The sequence below is a fragment of the Bos indicus genome, chromosome X, assembly GCF_029378745.1.
Source record: "Bos indicus isolate NIAB-ARS_2022 breed Sahiwal x Tharparkar chromosome X, NIAB-ARS_B.indTharparkar_mat_pri_1.0, whole genome shotgun sequence".
Taxonomy (NCBI): Eukaryota; Metazoa; Chordata; class Mammalia; order Artiodactyla; family Bovidae; genus Bos; species Bos indicus.
In genome coordinates, this window is record NC_091789.1 from 3,217,674 (window position 1) to 3,241,646 (window position 23,973).

General features: G+C 42.7%; 1 long non-coding RNA gene across 10 annotated transcripts in view; it reads left to right on the plus strand.

Annotated features, from left to right (window-relative positions):
- The window catches only part of LOC139181669 (uncharacterized), a 90,107-nt gene that overhangs the window by 24,262 nt on the left and 41,872 nt on the right, over positions 1 to 23,973 (plus strand). For 9 of the 10 annotated variants that reach the window (XR_011565448.1, XR_011565443.1, XR_011565445.1 and 6 more), the window contains exons 6-8: positions 1,907 to 2,030; positions 3,777 to 3,818; positions 15,740 to 15,831. This is a non-coding gene — a long non-coding RNA (uncharacterized lncRNA). The remainder of the gene's footprint in view (positions 1 to 1,906; positions 2,031 to 3,776; positions 3,819 to 15,739; positions 15,832 to 23,973) is intronic. The other variant, XR_011565452.1, reaches the window with a different exon arrangement.

Sequence of the window (23,973 nt, forward strand, 5' to 3'; positions counted from 1 at the left end):
TAATTGGTCCATTTACCCCATCCTCCTTGTTTGGGAATGACTCTCATGGCAGTAGGACTACTGAATGGGGCACTAAAACGTGGTAAAGCACTGGACTGGAAATCAGGAAAGCTGGGTTCTGGTCCTGGATCAGCTGTGGGGTCTTAGAGCTCTTACTCCTCTGCCCAAGGGGGAGGGGCAGTGGTTGCATTCAATGATCTCGAAGGTCCAAGTGCTCACTCTTCTATTCTCTGTCCTGTTCATACAGACAGAAATGGGCCATTTTTGAGCATACCTTCTCTTTTCCTCTGTCTCCATATCTCGCTTCACCTGAGCTTCTCTTGTGGTGAAGAAATTCTGAATCTCTTTCTTTGAAAAGCTGGCCAGGGAATATGGCAAGATTGTATTCTCGATGCCTGAGTTCTGGGAGTTTTTATTTTGGAACTGATGTGGAATCCAGGATTAATACAAATACGGTAGTCCCATCTGAAAGTTTATCATTGAACAGCAGGCAGACCAGCCCAGCTACCCGTCTATGTCACAGTGAGGTTTGGAACTCGACATCTCAGCCTCAGTTTACTCTCTTGCACGTGAGTTGAGCGGGTGCAGGAGGACTAGGCTGTGCCCTTCCCTCTCATCCTCAGCACTTCCCAGAAAGGAAAGGGAAGGCTGGAGAGGGTGTGGCAGCAAGCTGGGTCATGGATACCTGACAAATGGCCGACTTTATTAAATGCCTACTGTCTGGTAACTGAGCCAGAGATTGTGGAGCAGGGAGGCTAAGAAGGCAGCTTTTGACAAACAAACCCTGCCTGTTCTTGGCTTTTGGGCCTGCATCAAGTTGTTTTCTCCATTTGGCATGCCCTTCCTCTCTTCTTAGCTTATTTAAAACCCTCACAATCCAGCAAGTTCCACCTCTTGCCTGAAGTTCAGCAACCTTTTACTGAGGACCTCGCCATTCCCCAGCCCTGTTTGGGGGATACAAAGATGAATAGATATGTAGTCCCTTTCCTGAGGCAGACTGTACTGTATATATTTTCCTGCTTGGGTCATGGTGGCTTCATATTTCTTCCTTTCTTCTCTCCAGCTAAAACTGAAGCCCCATTGAGGACAGAGGCTATATTTTGTGGGCTCCACAATGGCAAATAGATGGGGAAAATATGGAAATAGTGTTAGATTTCATTTTCTTGGACTCCAAAATCAGTGTGGATGGTGACTGCAGCCACAAAATTAAAAGAGGCTTGCTCCTTGGAAGAATAGCTATGACAGACCTAGACAGTGTATTAAAAAGCAGAGACATCACTTTGTCAACAAAGGTCTGTATAGTCCAAGCTATGGCTTTTCCAATAGTCAGGTATGGATGTGAGAATGGACTATAAAGAAAGCTGAGCACTGAAGAATTGATGCTTTTGAACTGTGGTGTTGGAGAAGACTCTTGAGAGTCCCTTGGACAGCAAGGAGATCCAACCAGTCAATCCTAAAAGAAAGCCCTGAACATTCATTGGAAGGACTGATACTGAAGCTGAAACTCTAATACTTTGGCCACCTGATGCAAACAGCCAACTCATTTGAAAAGACCCTGATGCTGGGAAAGACTGAGGGCAAGAGGATAAGGGGGCAACAGAGGATGAGATGGTTGAATGGTATCACTGACTCAGTGGACATGAGTTTGTACAAGCTCTGGGAGTTGGTGATGGACAGAGAAGCCTGGCATGCTGAGGTCCATGGGGTCACAAAGTATCTGACATGACTTAGTGACTGAACAACAACAACCACTTCAAGTTGGGTGATTCACTAGAAGGATGACTCACAAGATGCAACAGCAGGTTTTAGTCACAGCTGAGGTCTTACAGCAAAGGATACAGAGGAAGGCAGTGGGAAAAATACACACATCGCTCGAGGATAACCTTCTGAATTTTTCCCTACCCAGGGCCACACAGGAACAACTCACAGCAAACTACAGGGACACTCATGACATGTCTGTGCCCAGGGAAGTCCACCAAGTCTCCAGGTCTGAGGCATTTATGAGACAAAACTCAAGTCTCAAATGAAAGGTACTTAAAGCCAGGTACATCATAACTCTTCTTAAACACGCCTGAGAGGACCTCCTGAGCTGGTACAATACACACCATTTCTCTGGACAGCATGGTCAGAGACATAAAGAACCTGCTGAGGGCCATTGTCCCAGGGGTATAGGTCACAGGTCAGTTATGATGCCAGGGTCCCTTGGAGACATACAAGGACTGATACACGAGACTTTCTGTATTAACTCTTTCTTCTAAACTGTGTCTGATACAGTTCATGTCCCCTCTCAGTGTGCCCAGCGTGAAGCTACACAAGACCTGGCCTCTTCTTTGAGCTCCGCTCAGATACACGTCACTATCTACTTGTCTTCTCCAGTCCCCTAGACACTGGCATGTGAATATGTCAAAATCTGAACCTCAACACCCCCCACCCCGCCACCACTCTTCCCCATCTCAGTAACTGTCAGCATCATTCACTCTATTGCTTGAGCCCCAAACCTGGGCATCATCCTTGATTCTCCTCTTCCTTTCACCCCCTCATCCACAGTCGATCCATAATTCCTATTTTTAAATTTTTTTTTATGTATTTGGGTGCGCCAGGTCTTAGTTGCAGCACTTGGGATTTTTAGTTGTGGCATAACTCTTAGTTGCAGCATGTGGGATCTAGTTCCCTGACCAGGGATCAAACCTGGGCCCCCTGCATTGGGAGCGTGAAGTCTTAGCCACTGGACCACCAGGGAAGTCCCTGTAATTACTATTGATTCTCACTCTGAGGTGTATCCCAAATGTGACCACCTCTCATTCTGTCAACCAGTCTGGTCCAAACCACCATCGTCTTTCATTTGAAATACTCATCTGCTTGGGCTTCCCTGATGGCTCAGTGGTAAAGAATCTGCCTTCCAGTGCAGGAGATGCAGGAGACACAGGTTCAATCCCTGATCTGGGAAGATCCGCTGGAGTAGGTAATGGCCTACCCACTCCAGTATTGCCTGGAAAATCCCATGGAGAGAAGAGCCTGGCAGGCTACTGTCCAGGGGGTTGCAAAGAGTTGGACACGATAACTAAATGACAACATCAAAGCTCCATTTTTTTTTAAAGCATTTGTTTCTTTCAGTTATGTGCTGATATAATCCAGTGTAACTTTTATTATAAGTATTTCAGTTATTAAGAAAAAGAGACTTAATATATTTTTAAAAAGTAAAACTAAAGTTTAGTGCTTAAGGTTGCAACTTGCTGCTACTGCTAAGTCGCTTCAGTTGTATCTGACTCTGTGGGACCCCATAGACGGCAGCCCACCAGGCTCCCCCATCCCTGGGATTCTCCAGGCAAGAACACTGGAGTGGGTTGCCATTGCCTTCTCCATTGTGTGAAAGTGAAAAGTGAAAGTGAAGTCGCTCAGTCGCGTCCGACTTATAGTGACCCCATGGACTGCAGCCTACCAGGCTCCTCCATCCATGGGATTTTCTAGGCAAGAGTACTGGAGTGGCTTGCCATTGCCTTCTCCGAGGTTGCAACTTGGGTACAAATTAAAAAAGAAAACTAAAAGAATGCAAAGAGGGATTGGGATGGTATATATATCAGGTTTCTGAGGTAGCTGGCAAGGTTCTACTTCTTGACCTAGATGAGAATAAGAAGGTATGACTTTATAATGCTCTATTAAGATGTGCAGTGTTTTATATGTTATACTTTATAATTTAAAGTAATTACAAATATGTATATCAACTATTCAAATGTCAATTATTTTAATGCAGATACCCTTGTGTGTTTTCATTTCAGGATCCCTGAAGACTTCCTTATGGATTTTGTCTCTGGGAACACGTAAGTTCCTGTATGAGTTTAACAGAGAATTTAAAATGTGTATCATCACTTATAGTCAGAGTCTTACAAATGAAAACAAAACATCATTTCCCTTATCAAATTGGCAGAGACTTTTCAAAAATGTTGTTACTCAGTGTCAGCCAAAGTATGAAGATACAGGTACTTATATGCCCTGCTGGTAGAAATGTAAATGAATACAACCTTTCTAGAAACCCAGTTTGTAGTCTGGAACAAGGGTCTGAAAATGTTCATATTCTTTTTCCCAGTAAGTTCAATTCTAGGAGATTTATGTGAAGGAAATGATCAGAGATTACATGCAAGAATGTGCCTTGCAACAATTTTGTAATGCTGAAATCTTGGAAACAACAGAGATGTTTAACACTCAGGAAATAGTATCATCACATGGTGGAATATTGTGCAGCCATCAGCATGGATGGTTTTGAATATTGGCACATAGAATAATGATGATGGTAGTGGTGGCCAGGATTTATTAATCACTTACTATTTGCCAGGGATGACTATACCTCTTTAAATGAATTCTTGTATCGTTGCAGCAGTGCTTTGAGGTGAGTACTATGATTATTCACATTTTGCAGATAAGAAAACTGAGGTTCAGAAAGTTATAGAACTTGCCCAAAGTCACACTATAAGTAGCAGTAGAGCCAGAGCTTGCATCCAGGCCTGAATACTCTAAATTTACATATAGGCTGTTAATAGTAATAATCTTTAAGTGATAGGATTATAGTGATTTCTTTTTTCTACTTTAAATTATCTTTTATACTCTTAATTTTATACAACCATCACTTATCAGTTTTATAATCAGAAAAAAACAGCAGCTCCTCCCAGGTATTCCTGCCACCCAAGGATATACCGACTTCTGGCAGAAGTCTCTAGGAGCAAAGGGAGGGCCAAGGGCCTTGGGGCGGGAAATACTGAAGAGTTTCCTGAGGCTCGGCCTCCCCAGCTCCGTGGCTAGTCCACACTTTTCCTGAGAACACTGCCCCTTCACTGGACTGGACAAGCAGCCACCTTGGTCTGCGTTCTTTGCTTCTGTACAAGTAGAATCTTGCTGAGAAAAGGAATAGCATATGGGCAGAGACAAGGGCAGGAATGGCCTGCTTTTTTAATTTCCTACTAAAATTGCCTCCCTGAATTCCTGTGTCTCACACTGCTTGCCTCGTAGCTGTGCCCTATGTAACAGGAGTTCCAACTTGGCATCTCTGGTATGCTCTACCACCTCTACCCTTATACCAGGGCTCAGGCAGCCTCCTTCTGGCTCTGACTAACCAGCAACCTTGTTTAGGGGGCTTCATGTGGCTGCCAGTGGGTCATCACCACTTTGTCTTATTTCCATGCGTGTATCCGCTACTCCACCTTCCTCCTGATCACAACTGGTGTTTTCCCTAAACTGGGATCTTTTAAGGGAAGATGAGGCCAGAAAACGCAACAGACTCAGTGTGACACCCACCACCCCCCACCTTTCTGTAGACCTGGGAAGACTTACTCAGTGCTCCTGCCTTACGAAGAACAAATTGGTCCATGAAAGAAAGACATTCTGGGAGTCTGCCCCAGGTTAGCCAAGAGACCTGGGCATGAAACTGAGCGCTCTGGCTTCCTGGGCCCCCTGTGCTGTCTATATTTAGCCAAGCTGCCCCGAGCCTTGTCCACCTTGACTGAAAGCCAAAGCAGGCAGTTTGCTTATAAATGTTCTGTGCCTGCCAGCTCATGCCAGCCAACCATTTAGATATCAGTTTTAAAATGCGAGGCTCCCCTTGCACCCAACTCCGAGGGTCTGCAGAGAATACACACCAAGGGCTCCACAGCCCAAGTTTTTCCCAAGGCCAAGAGTGACCTCAGCCAAGTGCCTGAAAACGAAAGGCGTGTCTCTCACCGCTTCATCTTGGCAGGGCTTAGCCAGCAGCTCCCTCTCAGTCCCACTGTTCCTGGTCACAGTTCTTTGAGTGTGTTGACCTACTTTCTCCCCTTCAGAGGAAAGACAGAAACCAATAAATGTCTCGCTAGAACTCTTGCTCAGAGGAATGGTGACTCTGTCTTCTGGCCCCTCATCCTTTCCCTGCTCCATTATCACTCTGCTCTGCCCACTTCAAGCATGACTGGAGAAGAACCCTGAGTGTTGCTTGCTGTCCCCATTTTACAGCTGTATTTTCAGAGGCAGCATGGCCCACATATCACAGGGATGGGGACAGACCCTGCCCACCTTTCCTTCCTTTCTTTTTTCTTCTTTTTTTAAAAAAATATTTATTTACTGAGCTGTGTTGGGTCTTAGCTGTGATGCATGAGATCTCCACTGTGTCATTTGAGATCTTCCCTTGCCGTGCATGGACTCTCCAGTTTTGTTGCATGGGCTAGGTTGCCCCATAGCATGTTGGATCTTAGTTCTTCAACTAGGAATCGAACCTGTGTCCCCTGCATTGCAAGGCAGATTCTTAACCAATGAACCACCACTTTCTTTCCCTAGTACAGCCCCCACTGTTAAGTGCCATGTGCTGTAGTGAGCTTGCTTCTGCATGAGAACCTTTTGGAGATCTGCAGGGTGTCTCTGATTTTGTGACTGGTGGCATGTTGAACTAAGAGACATCCAGCTTGACCATTTCCTACATCTTTGGCTTGGGCCTCTGAAAAGTGTCTCAGGTGTCTCAACTCTGTAGTTGCCTTGACAGGCAGAATCCTTCTTTGGACGGTGTACACAGGTGACTCTGCAATACTCTCCATTGAGATTTTTAGTGGCAAATTGATCATTTTAAGCTGTCTTTACACTTCCTAGTCTGCATGCCATTGCCCACTTCATCTAGCCATCAGTTACAATCAGCTTGGAAAATACATGCCCATTTTAGTATCAGTCTGAGAAAAATTAATTAGGTGGATAAGTCTGCTGCGGTTCAGAGGTAGGGTATGGCTACGTCATATAATGAATTCCAGAGTGCCTTTGGGATTATCAAGGGGCTTTAATAAGCTGCCATGTCTATTCTCCATGACTGTAGATAATCAAATTGATCTTATTTAGCTCCCCTATTCCTGGCTGCTTTGTCTCCTTTCTTCCCAACTCGTCCCTGTGTGCATAGCAGATTATATACAACCAGCCTGTCTTCTAGCATCCTATCAGATTTCATTGACATTGGGTAACATGTGGTTTCAAAAAGATTGCAGGTCCTTTTCACCAGCTCTAAACTTATATTAGAGTCATGGTGGCCACAGGAGCCTGCACCTCTGCAGCAAGCTGGGCCAGGGGTGGGGTGAGCCCTCCCCAAGAGAGCTGAGCCAGCAGCAGGTGAGGAGACAGGGCATAGTTGCAGACAACAGTTGGGGATCTCTGCTTTTGGGGGACCTTTCCTACTTGTGGCTGTGAAGTGTCTGTCCCCCCGCCCGACCATCTGGGTTGATTGGAGGCAAAATGAGAATGAATAACAACAGGACCTCTGTCTCCCCAGGACTGGAGAGGGGCGGGGGTAACTGGGATGAACTGTGGGCAGTGGATAGAAAGAGTGATGTTACTGAAGAGGTGAATGATGGAAAGGATGATAATGAAAATTATTACCTTAAAGGATACCTCAGAGTTTCCTCAAGACTCTGAAGTGAGAAGAGCCAATCTTGTCATAGGCAGCGCACTTCGATGCCTCACTGGCCTAGGAGCCCTCCTGTAATGAGGGCAGTGTTTCTTTGTGCTCTCTAATATGGTGGTCAATAGCCACATGTGGCTTTGGAGCACATAACATGTGGCTGGTGTGACTGAGGAACTGAATTTTTAGTTGTAGTTAATTTTAATTAAATTGACCTACATGAAATGATGCTCATCATCACTAATTATTACAGAAATGCAAATCAAAACTACAGTGAGGTGTCACCTCACACCAGTCAGAATGGCAATCATTAAAAACTCTAATAAATGTTGGAGAGGGTATAAAGAAAAGCTAACCCTCCTACACTGTTGATGAAAGTATAGGTTAGTACAGCCACTATGGAAAACAGTATGGCAGTTCCTCAGAAGACTAAAAATAGAATTACCATATGATCCAGCAATCTCACTCCTGGGCATATATCCAGACAAAGCTCTAATCTGAAAAGATAACACGCACCCCTATACTTGTAGTAGCACTATTCACAAAAGCCAAGACATGGGAATAAACCTAAATGTCCAGTGACAGAGGAATGGATAAAGATTTGGTGTATATATACAGTGGAATATTACTCAACCATAAAAAGAAGGAAATAATGTCATATGCAGCAACTGAACGAATCAGGAGAGTATTACACTAAGTGAAGTAAATAGCAAAGACAAATACCATGATGCCACTTACATGCGAAATCTAAACTATGACACAAATGAACTTACTTACAAAATAGACCCACAGACATAGAAAGCAAACTTATGCTTATCAAAGGGGAAAGGGGGTGGGGGAGAGAGAGATTGGGAGTTTGGGATTAGCAGATGCAGACTACTATATATAGGATGGATAAACAATAAGGTCCTAGTGTAGAGCACAGGGAACTATATTCAATATCCTGTGATAAACCATGATATAAAAGAATATGAAAAAGAATGTGTGTATATGTATGCGTGTGTGTATGTGTATATATAATGTATGTATAAATGACTCACTTTGCTGTACAGCAGAAATTAACACAATATTGTAAATAAATTACACCTCAATAAAATGTAAAAAATAAATACATAAATTGACCTACCTGCATGTGGTTAGTGTTTCTCCAGTGGGGCATCACAGCCCTAGAGTCACAGTTGACTCAGGCAAATGGGGCCGTCCACTGCAGAGCTGTAAAGTACCGACTACAGCCGACAGCCCTGGCATAAATCCTGGTTTGCCATTTACTAACTTTGTAACCTTGCAGAAGTTACCCAACCTCTTTGAGCTTATTTTCTCATCTGTAAAATGGAGAGTCTAACAGTGCATAAACCACAGAAAGCTGTTGGAAAGATTGAATGAGGTAATTCATGTAAAACTCTCAGCAAAGTGCCTGACATCTGTGACGTGCTCACTAAATGGTTACTGTCAGGATGTTTTGATGTTAAGATGTAATGATGTTTAGACCTATCTTATTTTTCTGTGCTTTGGTCCTAGTCATTGAACATCAGTAAATCAACCTGACTTGCTAAGTGCCTGGAGGTGTGAGGATGATGACATTTGCCCTTATTGGCTCCTTTGAGCTCCATAGCACAGGATCTGTTATTTGATTTTGTAGCTTTATTGAGTCTGAGCTCTGAATGAAATGAGGTTTTTTAATGAAAGAAAAGATGAAATTGTCAAGGTCAGAATAACATGAAAAAAAATCACATGTCCCACGTTCCCAATTTTCCATTCATTGAACAGGCATTTATTTGCTGAGAGACTAGTGATTACAAGCACAGACATTGGAGCTAGATTGACTGGGCTTGTATCCATTACTTACTAGCTGTGTGACTTGGACAAAGTTACTTAACCTCTCTGTGTCTATTTCCTACTTCTCAGTTGAGCATAGTAATAGCAGCTGCCTCATAGGGCTGTTGTACATATTAAATGAATCATACAATGGAATATTGCTCCACCATAAAAAGAGTGAAATAATGCCATTTGCAGCAACATGGATGGACCTAGAGACTGTCATACTGGACAAAGTAAGTCAGAGAGAGACAAATACCATATAATACTGATACATGGAACCTTAAAAAGTGGTACAAATAAACTTATTTGCAAAACAAATAGAGTCACAGATGCAGAAAATTATGGTTACTAGCGGGAAACTGGGGTGGCGTATGTGTGTTTTCATTCACTCAGTCATGTCTGACTCTTTTGCGACCCCATAAACTATAGGCCACAAGGCTCCTTTTGAAATCTCCATGGAATTCTCCAGGCAAGAATACTGGAGTGGGTTGCCATTTCCTTTTCCAGGGGATCTTCCAGACCTAGGGATTGAACCCAAGACTCCTGCATTGGCAGACTGATTCTTTATCACTGAGCCACCTGGGAAGCCCCATACACTACTGTATATAAAATAGATAACTAATAAGAACCTACGCAGTAAAGAACTCTACACAATACTCTGTAGTGGCCTAAATGGGAAAAGAATCTAAAAAAGAATGGATATATATCTATGTATAACTGATTGACTTGCTGTACACCTGAAACTAACACATTATTGTAAATCAACTATACACCAATAAGTTTTTTTTAAAGATTAAATGAATCAGTGCATGTAAAGCACTTATCAAATCACTTAGCACTAATAATAAACTGTGAAGAAAGCTGAGTACTGAAGAATTGATACTTTTGAACTGTGGTGCTGGAGAAGACTCTTGAGAGTCCCTTGGACTGCAAGGAGATCCAACCAGTCCATCCTAAAGGAGATCAGTCCTGGGTGTTCATTGGAAGGACTGATGCTGAGGCTGAAACTCCAATACTTTGGCCACCTCATGTGAAGAGTTGACTCATTGGAAAAGACCCTGATGCTGGGAGGGATTGGGGGCAGGAGGAGAAGGGGACGACAGAGGATAAGATGGTTGGATGGCATCACCGACTCAATGCACATGAGTTTGGGTGAACTCCTGGTGTTGGTGATGGATAGGGAGGCCTGGCGTGCTGCAATTCATGGGGAAACAAAGAGTCGGACACAACTGAGCGACTGAACTGAATTCAATAATAAGCACTTGATAAATATTGGCTGATGTAATTAACTATATGCTCGGCACCATATTAAGTGCTGGTAAAACAAGCACCATCACTGCTTAAGGTTATCGGCTAGTAGAGGGAGAAAGCTACATGGAAATAAAAATATAATAAGATATAGACAATAAAGACGGAAGCATGCTCAGGATACTGAAGGGACATCAAGAAAGAAGAGATCCAAGTTGGCTTGGAGGGCAATATGAAAACTTTTAATAGAGCTGGAGAACAGTTAGTGGTGAACAGTTAGTGGTGGGGTGCGTTGAAGGTAGGTACATGTTTGTAGAAATAAATAAGAATGATGTGTCCAGAGAACTAAAGGCAGTTGATCAATTGGTATGCCTAGGATGTAAAGGAGAGGGAATAAATGGAAGATAAGGTTGAAAAGGTCAGCAGGAAACAAATCCTAAAAGACCTTATACATTAGGTTTAAGAATTTGTACTTTATCTTGAACAATGGAAAATCATCAAAAGGTTTTAAGTAGGGAAATACCATGATTGGGCATTTTAGAAGGACCCTGCTGGCATCGGAGAAGGCAGTGGGAGCCCACTCCAGTACTCTTGCTGGAAAATCCCATGGATGGAGGAGCCTGGTGGGCTGCAGTCCATAGGGTCGCTAAGAGTCGGACACGACTGAGCGACTTCACTTTCACTTTTCACTTTCATGCATTGGAGAAGGAAATGGCAACCCACTCCAGTGTTCTTGCCTGGAGAATCCCAGGGACAGTGGAGCCTGGTGGGCTGCCATCTATGGGGTCGCACAGAGTCGGAAACGACTGAAGCGACTTAGCAGCAGTACTGGCATCAGTTGGGGGGAAATACTAGAGGCAGAGATGCCAAGCTAAGAAATTACTGTAGTCATCCAGGCATAAGATGATGAGGTTGATGACCTAAAGTAACTGTCATGGGGATGGAAAGATGGGGAATAGTACTGGAGATTGAATTGACTGATGAATACAGAAGGAGGACCAGTTTTGAAGAGGAAGTTGATGGAATCATTTGGGGCCATATCAGGTTTATATAAGGCATTTGGAACTCGTGGAAGAAGGAGGTTAGCACTGGACATACAAATATGGGAGAAATTAGAACTCTGCATCAGGCCCCTTTTTTCTCATTCTCCACTTTCTTCCTAGGTTATTTATTCCCAGGGCTTTAAATACTATATCTATATTGATAAGTTCAGTTTCTAAACTTCCATCTCTAGCCCTGACCACCTCACTGAGGTCTATCTAGACTTCTATAGCCAGCCATCTACTTAGGATCTCCAGTTGGATGACTCACACACATCTCAAATTTAATATGTCCAGAACTTGCTTGCTCCTCCCCTTGTCTTCCAGTCTCAGTGGCACACACTGTCTGTCTAGTTGCTTCAGTGAGAAACAAGGGTCAGACACTCTGGTTGTTCCTTCAAGTTGCCTTTGTAAAAATTCCTTCCTCTTAGTCCAACAAATGGACTTAGGAACAAACTGGACTTATGAATGCATTCTTGGAATGGAACTCATTCATAGGTAGGGGTCTTACTGTATGTTTATTGGAGAGGGGACTGGTGGAATTTGCTGGGTGAGGGATGGGAGGTGAGGGAAAGGAAGGATCAAAGGTACTTGTACAGTACCTGGTAGGTGCTCAATGAATATTTGCTGAATGAATGGGTCGGGATATGGATGGAAGTTGAAGCTGTGGGAAATGTGTGATCTTAGGATCACTTCAAGGAGAGCCTGAAGAGTAAAATGAGATTCTAAAGAGATGTGCAGAGGAAGGGATGCTTACAAAAGCAACTTGAAGGAACAACCAGGGTGGTAGGAGGAGAAGCCAGAAAGTGTGAGAGTACAGAAGGCAGTCCTGCTTCCCTCTCCAGAAGTAACCAATGCTAACAGATGGGTGGGGAGCCTTCCAAATCATCTTCTATATATTTACATACATTCACAAATGTTTATATTGCATGCATATGTAGTTTGGGGTTTTATGTAAATGAACTCATAGTACATGCATTATTCTAGTGCTTGCTTTTTTAAAAAAATAACAGCTTTATTGAATTGAGCTGTACTTTGCACACCATACAATTCACACATTAAAACTGTACAATTCAGTGGTTTTTAGTATATTCATGGATGTATACAACCACCATCATAGTCAGTTTTTGGAACATGTTCATCACCTCAAAACAAAACCCTGAGCCCTTTAACTGTTACTCACTTATCCCCAGTGCCCACCCACAGCCCAAAGACACCACTGATCTCCTTTCTGTCTCTATAGATTAGCCTATTTTGGACTTGCCTATAAATGGAAGCATGTAATACATGGTCTTTTCTGACGGGCCTATTTCTCTTAGCACATGTTTTCGAGGCTCATCTATGTTATAGCATGAATCAGAGCTTCATTCTTTTTACTGCTGAATAACATTCCATTGTACATGTACACCACATTGTTTTTATCAGTTCATCAGTTAGTGGACACTGGGTTGTTTCCACATTTTCAGTTCAGTTCAGTTCAGTCGCTCAGTCGTGTCCAACTCTTTGCAACCCCATGGACTGCAGCACAGCAGGCCTCCCTGTCCATCACCAACTCCCGGAGTTCACTGAAACTCATGTCCATTGAGGCGGTGATGCCATCCAGCCACCTCATCCTCTGTCATCCCCTTCTCCTCCTGCCCCCAATCCCTCCCAGCATCAGGGTCTTTTCCAATGACTCAACTCTTCACATGAGGTGGCCAAAGTACTGGAGTTTCAGCTTTAGCATCAGTCCTTGCAATGAACACCCAGAACTGATCTCCTTTAGAATGGACTGGTTGGATCTCCTTGCAGTCCAAGGGACTCTCAAAAGTCTTCTCCAGCACTACGGTTCAAAAGCATCAATTCTTCGGCGCTCAGCTTTATTTACAGTTCAACTCTCACATCCATACACGACCACTGGAAAAACCATAGCCTTGACTAGACGGACCTTTGTTGGGAAAGTAATATCTCTGCTTTATAATATGCTATCTAGGTTGGTCATAACTTTCCTTCCAAAGAGTAAGCGTCTTTTAATTTCATGGCTGCAATCACCATCTACAGTGATTTTGGAGCCCAAAAAAATAAAGTCTGACATTCTTTCCACTATTTCCCCATCTATTTGCCATGAAGTGATGGGACCACATGTCATGATCTTAGTTTTCTGAATGTTGAGCTTTAGGCCAACTTTTTCACTCTCCTCTTTCACCTTCATCAAGAGGCTTTTTAGTTCCTCTTCACTTTCTGCCATAAGGGTGGTGTCATCTGCACATCTGAGGTTATTGATATTTCTCCCAGCAATCTTGATTCCAGCTTGTGCTTCTTCCAGTCCAGTGTTTCTCATGATGTACTCTGCATATCAGTTAAATAAGCAGGGTGACAATATACAGCCTTGATGTACTCCTTTTCCTATTTGGAACCAGTCCAACCAGTCTGTTGTTCCATGTCCAGTTCTAACTGTTGCTTCCTGACCTGCATATAGGTTTCTCAAGAGGCAGGTCAGGTGGTCTGGTATTCCCATCTCTTTCAGAATTTTTCACAGTTTGTTGTGATCCACACAGTCAAAGGCTTTGGCATAGTCAATAAAGCAGAAATAGATGTTTTTCTGGAACTCTCTTGCTTTTTCCATGATCCAGCGGATGGTGGCAATTTAATCTCTGGTTCCTCTGCCTTTTCTAAAACCACCTTGAACATCTGGAAGTTCACAGTTCACATATTGCTATCTGTCATGAATAATACTGTTATGAACATTCAATTACAAGTTTTTGTGTGGACGTTTATTTCCATATCTCTTGAATATATACCAAGGAGTGGAATCGCTGGTGTTTTGCTGAAAGTTTTCACTTTTGTCTCAGGTTCAAAGGATTTGTTAACAAAATAAGCCACTCGTTATATACAAATAAATAATACAGATATTTATTAGAGGATTATCTAATAAATATAGATAATTTTTATAAATTATATAAATTTAAAGATAAATATAAATAATTTTCAACATACTAGCATTAAAAGAAAAGAGAACTAGAAAGAGCAGAGAATACATCAAAAAATTGGGTTTTGACCAACATCCAGACTTAAAGTCCTGTGTCACAGCACATCTGGAGTCCCGAATGGGAAAAGGGTCCCAGGCAGTGTGTCCACTCCGTGGGTGAGACGTCAAAGATGGCAGTTCAGCATTCCTGCTTATAATCCCAGGATGGACACAAACTGATATCATCATCAATCTGTGACCAAATTGCAAGCCTGGTTTCCTGTTAAGGCTGTGTGTTTTGTCTTGTAAAACTTGGAATGTTGCTAAGCCTATAGCAACACTTCTGTAAAGAAAGCTGAGTGCTAAAGAATTGATGCCTTTGAACTGTGGTTGGAGAAGACTCTTGAGAGTCCCTTGGACTGCAAGGAGATCCAACCAGTCCATCCTAAAGGAGATCAGTCCTTGGTGTTCATTGGAAGGACTGATGCTGAGGCTGAAACTCCAATAATTTGGCCACCTCATGCAAAGAGTTGACTCATTGGAAAAGACCCTGACGCTGGGATGGATTGGGGGCAGGAGGAGAAGGGGACAACAGAGGATGAGATGGGTGGATGGCATCACCGACTCGATGGACATGGGTTTGGGTGAACTCCAGGTGTGGGTGATGGACAGGGAGGCCTGGCGTGCTGCGATTCATGGGGTCACAAAGAGTTGGACACGACTGAGCGACTGAACTGAACTGCTAAGCCTGGGGCTTGGTTGGCCAGGCCCCCTCCAGGTTCTCAACAATCTCAAGATTCCGCCCCCATCTTATCTATGGTGCTGCACGTCTTGCACTCACAGCAGGCAGTCACTCCCAGTCACTCCCAGTCAGGGCAGTGTCCAGGCAGGTTAGAAGCAAGGTCAGAGATCTGCTCTGCTTTGTCTCTGAAGCCTATACAAGACTATTCATTAAATTTCCCTAACACTGGAACGTGCAGTAGCTCTATGTTTGAAATTTTGAGAAACTACCACACATTTTCAAAGTGGCTGTACCATTTTACATTCTCACCAGGAACCCAAGAGGACTGCAGGTTCTCCACATCTTCAGCGACATTTGTTATCTATCTTTTTGATGATTGCCATACTCAGGGTGTGATATCACTTGCTTTTTAATTTAGGGTGCGTTGAATATTTGTCCATATCAGCACTTATAGATTTCTTGCATATATAACCACATGTAATATTCCACAGAGACCATCCTTTTCAAGATGATCCTGTCCTGTACCACTCTGCTCTTTCCTCCCCCAGGGCTCAGCAGCATGGACACAGAAACAGCAGTGGTGGCTGATTGCATTGATCCAGATTTGGAAGTTGTGTGGCAGTTAAAGCAGAAGGATAAGGTGAGAATGGTGTTGTGGTAATGGTGAGAGAATGCTTGAAGTGAGTTACCAACCCTGGTGCATATCATGATGGTGACAGCCACAGAGACAAAGAGCTGGAATGGGTGACATAGCACAGTGGCCAGTACCTTAAAAGTAGGGGTTCTGCCCATGTTCATTGCAGCACTGTTGACAATAGCCAAACATGGAAGCAACCTTTATGTCCATCAATGGGGGAATGGATGAAGAAGATGTGGTGTGTGTGTGTGTGTGTGTGTGTGTGTGTGTGTGTAATAGTATTCAGCCATTAAAAAGAACACAACAAATGTCATTTTCAACATGGATGGACCTAGAGATTGCCATACAGAGTGAAGATGCTTGGGGCTGGTGCACTGGGACGGCCCAGAGGGATGGTATGGGGAGGGAGGAGGGAGGAGGGTTCGGGATGGGGAACACATGTATACCTGTGGCAGATTCATTTTGATATTTGGCAAAACTTATACAATTATGTAAAGTTTAAAAATAAAATAAAATTAGAAAAAAAAAAGAGTGAAGTAAGTCAGACACAGAAATTATATGATATCACTTATACGTGGAATCTAAAAAGCAATGATACAAATAAACCTACAAAACAGAGACTCACAGACTTAGAGAATGAACTTATGGTTACCAGGAGAAAGAGGGGGGATAGTTAGAAAGTTTGGGATGGACATATACACACTGCTGTATTCAAAATGGATAACCAGCAGGAATGACTATATAGCACATGGGACTCTGCTCAGTATTATGTGGCATCCTGGATGGGAGGGGGTTTGGAAGAGAATGGATACATGTGTATGTATGGCTGAGTCCCTTTGGCACTCACCCGAAACTATCACAATGTTGTTAACCAGCTATACTCCAGTACAAAATAAAAAGTTTAAGAAAAAAAGTAGGGGTTTTGCATGACACTGGAAACATAGTTTTTTGTTTTATTTTGCATTTACCCATTTTCTTTGTTAAGGTTTTCTTTCTTTTTTTAATTGCATCATTCACTGTTTGCCTTCTTAAACAGATGGCTCAGAACATAATATAACCTTGCTTTGTGACTCAGAGTCGCCATTATGACCATCTGCTTTTGCCCTGGACCTCTGAGGCATGTAGTAATATGTCTTTCCCTGTTAAATGGGTCCCAGATTTCTGTGCTTTTGAAATTCTATCTTGTTTCGTTTCCAGCTTTACTCTTTTTGGTGTCAGAGGCTGGGACCAGTGTATTCTAGGTTCTTCTAATGTATAGATGTTTCACCAAGGGCTGACCTCATATATCTCCTGTGAAGTTCATGGATTTTATGATAGCAGTTTGGCAGTTTGTTTAGATGTTTTTTCCTCTTCCAGGTTTGTGCTTGTGTTATGGCAGAGGTTATGAGAAATCTGATCTCCAGAGAAGTGTTTGTGCTTCTTTAATTTGATACAAGCTGTTTTTGGCAAGCTAGTTTTCTAGCATTGAAGAATTGAATGAATAAGTTTGTATTTACCTTATCCACGCTCTTTTTAATGGTAGAGACCTGCTTAGTCCAATACAAGCAGCCACTAGCTACATGAAACTTTTGAAATTTAAATGTAATTAAGTAAATCAGATTAAAAATTCATTTCCTCATTAGCCCTAGCCACATTTCAGGTTCTCAGTAGTCACATGTGCCTAATAATGGCTAGTGTATTGGAAAGTGCAGATACAGAACCTTCCCATCATCATAAAAAGTTCTAATTTTCAGCCATGGTCTAGACTTTGAATCAGTCTCCTCTCAGACTGGAGTTTTAAACATGAAACTTGTGCAGCAAACATTTAAACAGCGGCCATCTTCCTACTACTCTACAGTACTCTTTGACCTTCCACCCCCATCATGACCCTTCCTTGCCCTCTGTTAGTGTATTACTTCCTGTTGCTACTATAATAAATTACCACAAGCTTCATGGCTTAAAACAACATAAATGTATTATCTTACACTTCTGGAGATTAGAAGTCTAAAATTATCCATTTTTCAGCTTCCAGAAGCCCCAGGCATTCCTTGGCTCCTGGCCCCTTCTTCTATCTTCAAAGCCAGCACATAGCATCTTCAAACCTCTCTCTGGGTGTCTGACCCCTGCTTCACATTGCCTTCGTTAATTCTAACCCTGCTGTTTCTCCCTTATGTGGACTCTGTAATTAGATTAGGCCCACCTGGATAATCCAGGATAATATCCCCATCTTAAATCCTTAACTTAATCACACCTGCAAAGTCCATGTAAGGTAACATCTTCACAGATCCCAAGGATTAGGACGTGGACATCTCTGGGGGTCACGATTCAGCATACTGGAACGGGCAGTCTTCTCCAGTGGCCTCTTGTTTTCCTTGAAGATCAGTGCTGCACAGAGTATGCTGCACACTGATATGCCAAGGTTTTCTGCAGAGAAAGGAGAATATTTTAAAATCTTATTTTCTGATTTTCTGCCTACATCCTGTCTGGAAATATTAATGCCAAATTTTGGTTGTTCTGACTCCTCAAAATATGATCCTGTGAGTACAGGGCCACTAGAGTGTCATATAGGCCAGACAGATCCACAGCTGATTCAGCCTCCAATCAAGAGTGTTTCCCCATGGTAACACAGTTGCTGCTTCAGGGCTGGTCTCTGCCAGCCTTTCTTCTAAAAAACAAACAGACCACAGTCATAAACAGAAAAAACCCTCCTGAACTGAGAACTTGTTATATTACCCAAAGCAAAGCCTCCTGAGCATCTCTTTACCAAGAGAAGGGTGGCAGATGAAAGCCGGAGTCATTCCTAGGAGAAGCAGAAGCAGAAACCAATGTGAAATTGGACTTCTACTTTCAGTCTGGACAAGATGGCGTAGACTCATTGCTCCCTATTCCTCTGAGCTGAGTATAATTATGAATCCTAGAAATAATTCAAGAGGCAACCAAAGGAGAATTCTAAAAGAGGTAAAGAAGAAGGCATAGTGGCTGGGAATTCCAGGACTGGAGAAACACCATGGTAGCCTTATGACTTAACACCCAACAGAAGGCAACACAGGCCCAGCATTTCCCAGCTCCCAACCTAGCAACAGATGGTTGCTCAGGTAGGCTCCTCTGGATTGAATGGGAGTCCTGCTGACAATACCAAGTGAACATGGCAACTCCAGCAAGGAAATGTAGCAGGGAGCCCCACTGACAATAAGCAGTCAGGAGAAGTGCTTTCCTTTCCCACCAGGCCAGAGACTCCCCTAGCCCTCGAAAAGATACTGTGCAAACAGGGCACCATCAAGGGGAAATCCTATTGGAACAAGCAGTCTGGCTCAGGAAGCCTTTTGTCCTTATGATCTTAAGGATTCCCTTCTCCCCAAAAGATATACCAGGCATACAGCACTGGCAAGGGGTGGGGGAGTTGCCACCAGAATAAGCAAAGCCAGGTAAGATGTGCTGTTTTTAAAGACTAGAGACTCACCTCCTCCACCTAGAGACATGAGGCAGCGCAGCCTGGTGAAGCATCTTCTGCTCCCTCAGGCAGCACCAGCAGGGACCAGTGAGGTCCCCGTCAGCACCATGTTAACCAAGCTGAACAAAATTGCACCACAGAGGCTCTGAAAAGTAAATTGTCATTGAAACCATAGCCTACAAAGTAGGCTAAGATTTGTGTGCTAAAACTAAACATTGTCCACTCAAATAAAAGATTTAAATTGTCTCCTAACATAGAAGCCAAATGTCCAGAATACAATGAAAAATCACCCATCATACCAAGAACGAGAGAATCACAACTAGAGTGAGAAAAGACAATCAACTGACATCACTACCAAGATGAATCAGATGTTAGGATTATCTGACAAGGATTTATTATTTTTTTACTGAATGATAATTGCTTTACAGAATTTTGTTGTTTTCTGTCAAACCTCAACATGAATAAGCCATAGGTATACATATGTCCCCTCCGTTTTGAAACCTCCCATCTCCCTCCCCATCCCACCCTTCTAGGTTGATACAGAGCCCCTGTTTGAGTTTCCTGAGCCATACAGCAAATTCCCTTTGGCTATCTATTTTACATATGTATGGCACCCCACTCCAGTACTCTTGCTTGGAAAATCCCATGGACGGAGGAGCCTGTTAGGCTGCAGTCCATGGGGTCGCTAAGAGTTGGACACGACTGAGCGACTTCACTTTCACTTTCACTTTTCACTTTCGTGCATTGGAGAAGGAAATGGCAACCCACTCCAGTGTTCTTGCCTGGAGAATCCCAGGGACGGGGGAGCCTGGTGAGCTGCCGTCTATGGGGTCTCACAGAGTCGGACACAACTGAAGTGACTTAGCATAGCATAGCATAGCATAACAATGTAAGTTTCCGGAGAAGGCAATGGCACCCCACTCCTGTATTCTTGCCTGGAAAATCCCATGGACGGAGGAGCCTGGTAGGCTGCAATCCATGGGGTCACTAAGAGTCGGACACGACTGAGCGACTTCACTTTCACTTTTCACTTTCATGCATTGGAGAAGGAAATGGCACCCCACTCCAGTACTCTTGCCTAGAGAATCCCAGGGATGGGGGAGCCTGGTGGCCTGCCATCTATGGAGTCGCACAGAGTCAGACACGACTGAAGTGACTTAGTAGCAGACTTAGCAGCATGGGGAGAGGGGAGGAGAGGGTGAGATTATGGAAAGAGTAACATGGAAACTTACATTGCTGCTGCTACTAAGTCACTTCAGTTATGTCCGACTCTGTGTGACCCCATAGAGGCAACCCACCAGGCTCCCCCATCCCTGGGATTCTCCAGGCAAGAACACTGGAGTGGGTTGCCGTTTCCTTCTCCAATGCATGAAAGTGAAAAGTGAAAGTGAAGTCACTCAGTCGTGTCTTACTCTTCAAGACCCCATGGACTTCAGCCTACCAGGCTCCTCCATCCATGGGATTTTCCAGGCAAGAGTACTGGAGTAGGGTGCCATTGCCTTCTCCACCTCTCCCCATGTCCGTAAGTCTATTCTCTATGTCTGTTTCTCCATTGCTGCCCTGTAAATAAATTCTTCAGTACCGTTTTTCTAGATTCTGTATATGTGTGTTAGAATACAATATTTATCTTTCTCTTTCTGACTCACTTCACTGTATAATAGGTCTAGCTTCATCCAGCTCATTAGAACTGACTCAAATGCATTCCTTTTTATTTCTGAGTAATATTCCATTGTAAAGAGTGCTGCAGTGAACAATGGGATACATGTGTCTTTTTCAATTTTGGTTTCCTCGGGGTATATGCCTAGGAGTGGGATTGCTGGGTCGTATGGTGGTTTTATTCCTAGTTTTTTAAGAAATCTCCATACCATCTTCCATAGTGGCTGTGTCAATTTACATTCCCACCAACAGTGCAAGAGGGGTCCCTTTCCTCCACACCCTCTCCAGCATTTATTGTTTGTACACGTTTTGATGATGGCCATTCTGACCAGTGTGAGGTGATATCTCATTATAGTTTTGATTTGCATTTCTCTAATAATGAGTGATGTAAAGCACCTTTTCATGTGTTTGTTAGACATCTGTATGTCTTCTTTGGAGAGATGTCTGTTTAGGTCTTTTTCCCACTTTTTGATTGGGTTGTTTGTTTTTCTGGTATTGAGTTGTAGGAGCTGCTTGTATATTTTGGAAATTAATCCTTTGTCAGTTGTTTCATTAGCTATTATGTTCTCCCATTCTAAGGGTTGTCTTTTCACCTTGCTTATAGTTTCCTTTGCTGTGCAAAAGCTTTTAAGTTTCATCAGGTCCCACTTGTTTACTTTTGTTTTTATTTCCATTACTCTAGGAGATGGGTCTGGAGAAGGCAGTGGCACCCCACTCCAGTACTCTTGCCTGGAAAATCCCATGGATGGAGGAGCCTGGTAGGCTGCAGTCCATGGGGTTGCTAAGAGTCAGACACAACTGAGCGACTTCACTTTCGCTTTTCACTTTCATGCACTGGAGAAGGTAATGGCAACCCACTCCAGTGTTCTTGCCTGGAGAATCCCAGGGATGGGGGAGCCTGGTGGGCTGCTGTCTATGTGGTCACACAGAGTCGGACACGACTGAAGCGACTTAGCAGCAGCAGCAGCAGGAGGAGGTGGGTCATAGAGGATCTTGCTTTGATTTATGTCATCGAGTGTTCTGCCTGTTTTCCTCTAAGAGTTTTATAGGTTCTGGTCTTACTTTTAGGTCTTTAATCCATCTTGAGTTTATCTTTGTGTGTGCTGTTAGGAAGTATTCTAATTTCATTCTTTTACATGTAGCTGTCCAGTTTTCCCAGGACCATTTATTGAAGAGGCTGTCTTTGCCCCTTTGTATATTCTTGCCTCCTCTGTCAAAAATAAGGTACCCATAGGTGCATGTGTTTATTTCTGGGCTTTCTATCTTGTTCCATTGGTCTATATTTCTGTTTTTGTGCCAGTACCATACTGAGAATTATCTGACAAGGATTTTAATGCAGCACCACAAAAAAGCTTCAATAAGCAATTGCCATGTCTCTTCCAAAAAATGAAGGCAAAAAAAATAGGAAGTCAGAGCAAAGAAACAACAAGTTATAAAAAAGAAACAGCAATTATAAAACTGAAGAATACAATAGCAGAAATTAAAAACTTGCTGGTTAAGTTCAATAGTGTAGTGGAGATGACAAAGGATAGAATCAGTGAACTTGAGGATACACCAATAGAATTTACTCAATCTGAGCAACACAGAAAAACATAGACTGGAAAAAAAATAGAGCCTCTGAAACCTGTGGGAAATTACAAAAGATCCATGTCAGAGTCCCAGAAGCATACTAAAATCAAAGTGCAGAAAAGGGAGAAAGCTATAGACAAATATCTCATGAACTTAGAAAAATGTTCAACAAAACATTAGCAAAATGAAACCAACAATGTATAAAAGAATTATACACCACGACCAAGTGCAATTTATTAAGGTATGCAAATCTGGTTCAATATTTTTAAAATCAACATATAAAAACTTGAAAAAAAATCAGTCAACATAGGCTACCATATATATCTGACTCTTTACGACCCCATGAACTGTAGCCCACCAGGCTCCTCTGTCATGGTACTCTCCAGGCAAGAATACTGGAGTGGGTTGCCCTTCCCTTCTCCAGGGCATCTTCCTGAACCAGGGATTGAACCCAGGTCTCCTGCATTGCAGGAGGATTCTTTACCTCCTGAGCCACCAGGGAAGCCCCATCCACATGCCCATATCAATTAGCAAAGAAAAACACATTTGATAAAATTCAACACTTATTCATGATAAAAACCCTCAGTATACTAGGGGTAGAGGGGGACTTCCTTAACTTCATAAAGAACATCTAAACATAACAGCTAACATTATGTTTAATGGTGAAAGACTGAATGCTTTCCCTCTTAAGATTGGAACGAGGGAAGCATGTCTGTTCTTATCGTTTCTAGTCAACATTGTGCTGGAAGTTCTGGACAGTATAACAAGATAAGAAAAAGAAATTTAAAAAATACAGATTAGAAATAATCAAGCAAAACTGTCTTGCAGAAAATTTGATCATCTGCACAACAAATCACAAGAAATCTTTAAAAAAAAAAACCTTCTAGAACTAAAAATTGAACTCAGCAAGTCCATATGATATAAAATCAACACAAAAATCAGTTGCATTTCTATATAGTAATTGGAAATCTAAAATAACACCATTTACAATTGCCCCAAAGACAATGAAATATCAATATTTAGGTATAAACTTAACAAAGCAGGTACAGGATTTGTATGCTGAAAATTACAAAACATTAATGAAAGAACTTGAGATTGACTGTGTTCATGGACTGGAAGATTAAACATACTAAAGATGTCGGTTCTCCCCAGATTGATTTATAGGTTAATGAAGTCTCTATCAGAACCCCTGCAAGGATTTTTGTAGACAGAGATAGGCTTATTATAAAATTTATGTGGAAGAAATTCCCTGATTGCCTAGTGGTTAGGGTTCCGTGCTTTTACTGCTGTGACCCGGGTTCAGTACCTGACCAGGGTACTGAGATCCCACAAGCCACTCTGTGCAACACCCCCCGCCAAATTATATGAAATAGCAAAGGACCTAGAGTAGCTAAAAAAGATTTTTATAAAGAGCAAACTTTTATAAAGCATAAACCAATGTAAAGGCTTACAATATAGCTACACTAATTAAGCCAGTATGATAACACAGA